Genomic DNA, 10405 nt, shown 5'->3' with positions numbered 1-10405 from the left:
TCAGGCAAGATCAAGAAGGATGGAGCCCCTGAGGGGCAACCTGTTGTCTCTTACAAAGGAGGAATACCCCCAACTAGATATACACCCACAAGGCATCATCGCATGAGTGCGGAGGAGTATCACGAGCTCTTCACCGCCCCACTGGTGAAGCGTCATCGGAATGGACCCCCCGTTCTGCAACTCGCTTGATAGGAGACGATACTTGTACACATGATGACCAGGAGGAAGACCTAGAGGAGCGTGAGTACGAGATCGAGCAGTCCACTACTTGAGTCCCACAACCCCTAAGGTAGGACAATTTATGAACCCCTCATGCCAAGTCGTGTCAGTGTAATAGTTCATTTGAAACCATGTGTGCCTGTTTTTTATTTTTCTATTTGTGTTTCGATGCAAGTCGCACTTTTGCCTTAGGCAACATGTAAGTGACTACATCGCTTATCATCTTAAGGTTATATGATGGGTCTTTTGGATGTTTATTTGACACACTTGCACTATACCGACCCCCCTTTTAGGCGCGTTCCCCTATTGTTGTTATTCCTTTCGTCTATCTAGTTGTTTGACTTGGCTGCTCCAAATAGGATGGTGACTGCTACTCGCACCAGTACTTTTGGCAACCCCAGCACACGCGAGTCTAGCCAGCAGCGAGAAGCTCGGTGGGTCTGCTCAAACTGGAGGTCACTAGGAGCAGACACAAGACGATATTCCCCTACCACCGCCTCCACCGGAGAACCTAACTATGGCTCAGCTTCTCCTAGATCTCCGAAAAGAATGCCAAGCCAACACTGTGTCTATCCATCAGATGGCCCACGTTCTCGTGAACAACCCGCAGCTCAGCTAGAACGACAATGGTCGTTCCACTCTGTTAGAGTTCATGAGGTCTTCGCCGCCGACCTTCACTGAGATAGCTGAACCTTTGGATGTTGATGACTAGATCCGCACCATCAAGGACCTCCTTGCATTGTTCAACTGCAATGAGGACCGCGAAAAGGTTCTCTATGCGTCTCACTGCCTCAGAGGTATTGCCAAAGCTTGGTTGGATGGATTCAAGGTCATGCAAGGTGAGCGTGTTATCACATGGGATGATTTCAAGCAAGGATTCCGTACTTGCCATATCCCTTCTAGGATTATGATCATCAAGAAGCGGGAGTTTCCAGCGCTGTAGCAAGGAAGTGGCTCAGTTAAGGAGTACCTATCAGGGCCGGTTTTCCTGGGATTTTAATTCCCATCAAAATGACCCATGTGCATAGCAGCCCCAAGAATATTGTTAGCTAGTACACAAATCCTTGATACAAACGTCCAATCAAATTACAGATTTGAAGTTCATGACCAAGATGGTCTATGGAGTACATCAAAATGATTTCTACTTGTTGATGGCGGAAGCGGTTCAGGGATCTACAACATCTATTGGACTCCATTCCCAACAGGAACAATTGACCTGGATAATTCCTATCTCACGCGGTTGCTGTCTTCGGTGCCTAGGTTCCGGGGCTACCACCGGGATGCACTTTTCCAAATATGCAATCTAGCCAAGACAATAGCCAGGGACAAGCGAGTGAGTACTTTGAATGTACTCGCAAACATCATGAAATTAGACATAAAATAGCTGGTGATAAATGTGCACTTGAAATCATTCAATGATGTTACCTTAGTCATAATCCAACTTCTTAAGTGCAAGCAGACATATGTTTTAACCATACTGAGAATTTAATAAGGAAACAATGAAAGAAAATTTTATTGGAACATCGAATGGTAGTCCTCCCGAATATTTCCAAGAACAGAAAAATAGTCCGACCGGATGTGTGGAGCGACGCCTTGAACGGATAAGATATAAAGCATGCCTTATTCGGGCGTCTCAGCGACACCAGATAAAGGGCTTATAAGAAATAATAAGATACATGCCATGGTCGGGCGTCTGAGCGACACCACATAAAGGGCTTAAATGAAATAATAACAATCATGCCACACTTAGGCGTTTGAGCGGAACTGCATAAAGTTCTTATTAGAAATAATACCAATGAATATTCAGGAGGTAGAACCGTCTCAGGGATATTCAACATTCATGTATCATAAAGGTTAGTCCATGATAAAATAATAATTATGATCATCCACCATATTTCACGATTTTCTCATGGTTAAGTTAACTTCCCCTGAAGACAGACACTTGACGCGTTAACTAGTCGTCCTTGACCGTGTACACGGCTACTCGAATTGTCTTAGAAAATTTTCAAATAAATAGTAGAAAATTTGTCTTAGAAAATTTTCAAATAAATATTAAAATAAACTAGATAATTTTATGAAGAGGTGAGAAAAAGAATCAACTCATTTGAAGTTTTATTTTAGAAATTAGAGCGAGTCAAAGTTTGGTCAATGTTTTGTTTTAAAATAAATGAGAAAAGGGAAAACGTTTCGGACGGAAATACGCAAGCGCGAGGAAAAAACGTACTTCACGGCATGCGCGGCCACTTATCCAGCACACGCGTGACTCGCGAGTCACTGACAGTGTGCCGCCTAGCCAATTGGTCAGGTTTGACCGGTCTCCTCCTTTCTCCTCCTGTGATAGAACCGGGACGGAGCTCGGCGACCAACACCAGCAAGGGGGGCTTCATGCGAGGTGGCGAGCACCCGAGGGAGCTCAGGGGGTCACGACGGTCCTGAGGAGGGGATGCGAGGCCGCCATAGTGGGCAGAGCCGTCGGCGGCGTGCTAACCCGAAAAGCTCCGACGGGACCAAAATTTGGGAATCTCTCTCTGGTGCTCTTGAGGCCGAATTTGGACCCGGGATGGATTCAAGGGAACTCCACGGGGCTTTGGGAGCGAGAGAGGGAGGGGATAGGGTCTGTTCAGGTCGAATTCGACCGAGACGGCCATTGCTACTGGACACGAAGAGGATGACCCTCTTGGTCTCAATTGGCTCAAACGGAGGGTTACTGCGGGGCAGTGGAGGGCTCATGTTGCGGCTGAGAGCTCAGGGCGCCCTATTTATAGCGCATTGGGGTCGGTTCCGCGGCAGCAATGGATACCTCTCATGACAGTTGCATGGGCGACATGGAGGTCGGCTGGCGGGGACCAGGCGCTAGCAGGCGAGCTCGTGGATGAGCTCGAGCTGTTCCAGTGGGCAGCTGGCGTGAGGCTGTGGCTTGAGAGGTGCTGCCATGGCAGGGACTTGCTGCGGCCGCTGGCGTACTGCCAAGGAGATTCTGACGGCGGTGCTACGAGGCACCATTGAGCGGCTGGAGCGTCTCTGCGGTGCTAAAGGGGTCGTGGCGTGTGCCTTCGAGCAACTAAGTGTCGGAGAGCGGGGTAGGTGGGACTCGGCAACTCGGATGCGTTGTCTGCAATAGACGCACTCTGGGCGCGCCCACTGCATGCCCGCCGGGTGCTCCGGGAAATGCCAAGGCACTCCCAGAGACTCTACTGCACGTGAGGTTTAGTAGGGGTGGGCTTCAAGGCAAGAAAAGGATAGATGATAAGCTTTCTTGGCCATTAGGGCAAGTTCATAATGCAAATATATACTCATGCTAATTCTGTCCACGCATAGAAGGTGCTCGACACGATTCCATGAGCATCAAGACAACCTTGATGGTCATCAAAATTCCCAGGTTGAGGTCTCTTTGGAAGCTAAGAATGATGGTATGGTTAGTTTTTGAAAATAAGAAACTTGTTAGAGCATTAATTTGAGAAAAATATTTTTCGGCAAAAACTTTAGTAGGTTAAAGCACGGGCTTAAACTATGTTACTAGATTTGATCTCTTTGACTTACGGTTTTGGTAGGGCCTACTGTCAGTAGTAAAAATCTCAAGGGAGTTGGGGCAAAATAAAACACAGCTGTAGTACAAACTGCAAAAATAATCCAGAACATAAAAGGGCTTGGGTGCTCAATATTTTCAAAATACCAAAGTGTATTTTTGCATAAAAGTGATCTACATACCTCCCATGACATCTCCCAATTTTTGTAGAATTTTTGAAAGAGTAAATCCACTGGTTGTAGTTCAAAACACCAACTAGACAAGAATTGAAAAGGGATTGTTTTGCTAATTTTTTCCAAAACACATAATTGGGTTTTTACATGAAAGTGATACACGGATATCACATGTCACCTACAATTTTTTGCAGAATTTTTTAAAAAGTTATCAAATGGTTGAAGTGCAAATGAGATCTATAAAGGAATAAAAAACCATTTTGAATAAATGAAACCTCGAAAAATATTTATAAAAAGTGTCCACTGTATTTGTCAAATGCAGGGAAATGTTTTGATGCAAGCACTCAGTTCTCACCATATTTTTCAAAAACTCCTACTTGGGCAAAGAAATTTAATAATTCATAAAAAAGAAGTGGGTCTGAATCAACAGAAAACATGGAAATAAAGATTTGTATAAACATGGACAAATTTTAATAAATAAAATCATGGTTAAATTTTCGGGGTGTTACAGTACATGCAGAAGTTCAACCTCTTATCGAGGTATGCACCTCATGACGTCAACACTGACGCAGCCAAGATAGAATGCTTCATGAAAAGGCTTCAACAATTACTGTAGTATTAATTTGTTATTTATGACTGCCGAACTTTCTTCGACTTGGTGAACAAGGCCCTCATGCTTGAAGATAAGTGTCGTGCTATCGAAGATACACGCAAGCGCAAGATGATCAACATCAGTGGTTCAAGCAACCAGAAGACTCGCCCCTCGCAATCAACCCCAGCGAAGCCAAATTATCAGCTCAGCAACCCAGGTCCCCTCCACCTTCTTCGAGCTACCAGCCTAAGCCGTATGCCAACCCCAAGTCGGCATACAACCCTCCCAACAACAACAATGGACGCAAGACAAACAACTTAAGGTAGGTCACTTGCTTTGGGTGCGGTCAGCCTCGACACATCTCGAGGCAGTGCCCCAAGAAGAAACCAGATGCACCATGTCCCAATGCGCCAAACTAGGAACAAGGTCGTGGATCGCCACCTAGGAACCAAGCCCCCCGCAACCCGCCCAACAATGGAAAAGGTCGTGTGAATCATGTCTCCGAAGAGGAAGCCCGAGAGGACCCGGATGTCATACTGGGTATGTTCCTTGTCAACTCAAACGCATCAACAATTCTGTTTGATTCTGGTGCTTCACATTCTTTTTTCACCCAAAAGTTTGCACTAGAAAGTGGCTTGAAGCCTACGCTCTTGAATGGTCACATGATGGTACAAACCACGGGTGTAGTATTGAGGACCAAGGTAGGGTGTAGAGGAGTTGGGATCAACATCAACGGGTTAGACTTCTTAGTAGATTGCATAGTCCTTAAGTCGCAAGGCTTGGAAGTGATCCTTGGCATGGATTGGTTAGCAAAGCACCAAGGATTGTTGGACTGTGGCAAGTGGTCCATTATGGTGACAATTAGCCAAGGAGTCGAGGTCATGTACGTTCCCAACACTACCTCCTATCGAGACCCTCAGCTTAATTGCCTATCGAGAGTTGGGATGGATCAAGTGCTAGTGGTATGTGAATACCGAGATGAATTTCCTGATGAACTGTTCGAAATGCCACCTGATCGGGACATCAAGTTCATTATTGAGCTAATGCTCGGAGCAGGACCCATCTATAAGAAGCCATGTAGAATGGGATCCAAAGAGTTGGCTACACTGAAGGAGCAACTGGGTGAGCAACTCACAAAAGGATTCATTCGTCCTAGCGCCTCTCCTTGGGGATCACCTATTATATTTGTGACAAATAAGGAGGAACAATTAGGCGTTGTGTTGATTACCGTTCTCTCAATGAAGAGACAATCAAGAACAAGTATCCACTCCCCAAGACTGAAGACATGTTCGATCAGGTGAATGGTGCCAAGGTGTTCTCCAAGATCGATCTCAGGTCTTGTGACGCCCTCGGTTTAATCGTACGCTAATCATACACGCAAATGCGTACGATCAAACCCAAGGACTCACGGGAAGATATCACAACACAACTCTAGACACAAATAAAATAACATCAGCTTCATATTACAAGCCAAGGGCCTCGAGGGCTAGAATACGGAAGCTCGATAAACACACGAGTCAGCGGAAGCAACAAATATCTGAGTACAGACATAAAACATGGGGTGCCTTAGAGAAGGCTAGCACAAAAGATAAAACGATCGAACGAGGCGAGGCCTCCTGCCTGGGAACCTCCTAACTACTCCTGAGATTCAGCGGCCTCCACGAAGATGACACCATCGGGGCGGCAGGCGTCGGCAGGAAACTCCACTCCTGGGCTCCATCATCTGGTCGCAGCAACGGATCAAGGGGACAAAGGGGGGGAGCAAAGCAGCGGTGAGTACTCATCCAAAGTACTCGCAAGACTTACATAAGAACTATGCTAAATATGCACCAGTATCAAAGGGGGGGTGTTATATGTGGACTGACTGCAACAATGCGAGAATAGAGAGAGAAGGCCTAGTCCTATCGAAGACTAGCATCTTCAGGGTCTTGAAGCAATAGACGAGAGTAGAACAGGGGTAACACATTAATAGTCAAATTGTTGCAGCAATATTAAAGTGAGGTCACGCCTAAAGATCCTCCCTCGACTCCCTGCGAGGAAGCAATCCTGAGGCAAACTAAATCCAGTTAAGTAACAATTGTAGTTGTAAAAGATCGGGGCACAACTCCAAGTCATCCTGTAACCGTGGACACGGCTATTCGGATAGTTAATTTTCATCCCTGCAGGGGTGCACCACATGTCCCGTCACGCTCGATAACACTCTGGCCGGACATACTTTTCTGGGTCCTGCCCGGCCTCGGAATATCGACACGTCGCAGCCCCACCTAAGACTAATCAGAGAGGTCAGCCCGCCGGTCTAAATCCTAAGCGCAAAGGGTTCATGGGCCCAGTTCCCCTCCGCGCTCCTGCACGATGCGAGGGCGGCCGACGTCAGTCCTAGCATCCCTTAATCACAAGCGCAATGCATCTCGGGACCACTCGGGCGCGCGCCACTACGATTGCTGACATCTGAAAAGCTTCGGCTGATACCGCGACGCCGAGTACCCATAATTCTTCCCGCGTAGCCGGTTAGTGCGAAAAGGTCTCCGACCAACCCAGATCAAATACCCAAATCCATTAACATTTTAATTAGGCCAACAACACAGTATCACGGGAATCCACCCGTCTTACAACTAATCACCAATGATCCCAGTAACATGGTCGAGTAACTGTGTGGTTGTAACATCGGGGGAAATCCGAGGTATCACCCTCGTTGGATTCCGAACGATGTACCCGTCAAGGTGGGCTTAGAGGAATCACCCTCGGGGGTCCCACACTTGAGGGGTTGCACGACAGAGGCGTCATCGGGAATGGTGAAAGAGGAATCACCCTCGATAACCACGACCGACTAGCTATACTACAGAGATATCATCAGGAGTACTTAGCGGGGTGTCACCCTTGGTACCCGATAGTATCTTTGTAGCGTCGTACAACTAAGGGGGGTGTATGTGCTGTGACAGGTCTGGCTTGTCGATCAGGGATCGAGATTTGAAAACAAGCGGGGCAACAGAACTACGGGGTCAGAGGGGATGACTGCTCCACCTATACTAAGCAGATTTGAAGTACAGGACTGAAAGTAGCATTTCATCAAAAATAGGCTATGCATCAGGTATAGGAGCTAACTACAACAGTAGCAAAATACTAATGCAAGCAGTAGGAAGAAAGACATAGGCGACATAGGAATGATCAAGGGGTTTGCTTGCCTTGCTGCTCTGCGGCAAAGGACTGATCGGCAGGGTCGTAGATGTACCCGACAGCAGCGTCAGTCTCTAGGACTACCGGTAAGAAGAGGGGGAAGAAACAATAAATAATAGCAACGGTGCAACACAAAGCATGACATGGCAAGATGCAGGCTAGACATGAGCTAACGCAGCAACATCCGTCATAGACGGGTCGGAAGAATATCTGACGATATTTTCCGGGTCTCGGGCTATTACCGGTCATACTGGAAACGATGGAAAAGTTCCATGTTTGCTATGCTAGGGACGCATGACAGACGAACGGGCCGTGTAACCGGGTTCGCCTCGTTCTGCTCATCAACTTTCATGTTGAAAATATTTTGATCTGACTTACGGATTATTTAATATTAATTTTTAAAGTTTTAATCAATAATTAGGAATTAAAAACAGATTTAAATAATTTAATAAGAAGCTATTATGACATCAGCATGATGCCATGCTGACATCAACAGTTGACTAGTCAACTGACCAACGGATCCCGAACGTCATAGGCACAAGTTTTAATTTAGATTAAATATTGATTAATCAGATTAATTTAATGGGGGACCCATGTGTCATACTCTAATTATTCTAATTATCCAATTAATTAATTAACTGATATATCTATTTATTTATTTAATAAAAACATTTTTTTATTTTTATATTTTAATTTCACTTTTCTTTAAAAAAAAGGTGTGGGACCTCCCTGTCATAGACAGCAGGGTGCGTTTGCCCCACCGGTAAGTGGCTTTAGGCCAAAACATATTTTTATTCACACATACATCACCATACAAATATCGTATTCCTCCACATACCTATATACGCAAATACATATATAAATACGGGCATCAAATACATACATACATACATACATACATACATACGGAATACATCATTTGTTTTTATTTTATTTTAACTCTCAACACTCCCATCTCTCTCTGTGTTAACAGAGTTACACAGAACTCTTTGCTCTAACTCAACATAGAAGAACACATCCTTCGAATTTTCCTACCGGTCACTACCATCGACGGATCGGAGTCCCGTTTGCCGGAATGGAACCGGGACGGTGAGGGGAACACGATGGTGGGAGGAGCCCGAGGAGGGGCCCACCAACGTTGATGAGACGGCCCGGTGAAGCCGGAGTTCACGGGAAGGGGCGGAGGAGACGGCGTGGAGGCGTTCCCGGAGGCGGTGATGACGGATCCGGTGAGGTGGGTCGACCAGCGTGACGAGGAGGAGCTCGGCCGACGGGGTGACCGGGGGGGGGGGGGGGGGCGGTCGGCGGGGCTCCTTGGGCTGGGGGCTCGATCTGGGATCTGTCGGGCTCGACCGGACTGGGAGGAGAGGGGGTGTCGGTGGGGTGGGGTAAGCCGGCGAGTGGAGGAAGGGGACGTGAGACCGCCGGTTCTGGGAGGCCAGTGGAGGGGCTCGCGGGGCGAGGTGGGGCGACGAGGAGGGCCAGGCCAAGGAGCAGCGGGGCTCTCACCAAGGGGAGCGAGACGAGAGGTGGGAGGGGTTCGCTGGAGGGGAGGGGGCGCGGAGAGATGGGTGCCTGGCTCGGTCTCCTGGGGGAGACCAACAAGGGGGAGGGGGTTCCTCGCGAGTGGGGGGGGGGGGTCTGGTGCGGGGGTTAGGGTGTCTTGGGGGGGGGGGGGGGCTGGGGCTCGTGCGCTCGGGGGGGGAGAGCAAGCGAGCAGGGAGGGCCCAAGCGGGAGGGGTAGGTGGCGATGGGAGGGGGTTAGGTGGCGAGGGGGCTCGTGGGGAGGGAGTCCCTGGCGGCGGGCACGGGGAGGGACTTGGCTCGCTAGGGTTTGGGTGGTTGTGGCCGGCTCGGCCACTTTGGCCCAGTCGGCCAAGGGGGCTCGGTTGATTTTTTTTAATTATTATTACTAATTCTGTTTATTATCTAATTTTATTTACTTTCTTTTATAATTTATTATATATACTTTTAATTCTTTCTTTTATTTATTTCTTTTCCATTTACTATATTTCTTTTATTTATTTTATTCAAAGCTCCACTTTTAAATATATTGGGATTACCAATAATTCAAAAATTGCCTAATTCAATTTTATACTTCGCTAGGTAATCTTTATAACTCCCGTGACATTATCATTTCAACAACCGAATTCTTTCCTCGTGTGACTTTATTTTAAAGCATCGAATTATGATTCGGTTTCAACCAACACGAGATCATTGATATAATCCACAATGACGTGGCATCATTAGCGCGGGATCACTGCCGCTTAATTACAATCATCACTGTAGCAAAAGTCGAGGATGTCACAATTCTCCCCTACTAACAAGAATTCTCGTCCCGAGAATTAAGGGGTAGAAGGAAAGAGTTCGGGGTATTCATCACGTAGATGATCCTCGCGTTCCCAAGTGGCTTCATCTTCAGAATGTTTTGACCACTGCACTTTAAGGAACTTGGTGACTTTGCCACAAGTCTTACGTTCAGCTTGGTCGAGAATGCGGACATGACGCTCTTTATAAGAGAGGTCTTGTTGCAGCTCAAGCATATCATGATCCACTGCTCGAATAGGATCCTTGAAGCAGCGGCGGAGCTGAGACACATGGAAGACATCGTGAACCTGAGAAAGGTTTGTCGGCAGTTCCGATTGATAAGCCACTCTTCCATGCCTTTCGAGAACAGTGAAAGGACCAATATAACGAGGAGCTAACTTGCCCTTGATTCCG

General features: G+C 47.1%; 1 long non-coding RNA gene across 1 annotated transcript; it reads right to left on the bottom strand.

The window, feature by feature from the left end:
• Nucleotides 1–1259: 1259 nt before the first annotated feature.
• On the bottom strand, nucleotides 1260–3316 carry LOC123446232. The gene is made up of 2 exons (XR_006631275.1): nucleotides 2444–3316; nucleotides 1260–1522 (listed from the first exon to the last, which is right to left on the bottom strand). It is a non-coding gene; the product is annotated as an uncharacterized LOC123446232 (long non-coding RNA).
• Nucleotides 3317–10405: the final 7089 nt, after the last annotated feature.

This window comes from Hordeum vulgare, chromosome 4H, assembly GCF_904849725.1.
Source record: "Hordeum vulgare subsp. vulgare chromosome 4H, MorexV3_pseudomolecules_assembly, whole genome shotgun sequence".
Lineage (NCBI taxonomy): Eukaryota > Viridiplantae > Streptophyta > Magnoliopsida > Poales > Poaceae > Hordeum > Hordeum vulgare.
This window is presented reverse-complemented; position numbering and strand designations above follow the sequence as displayed.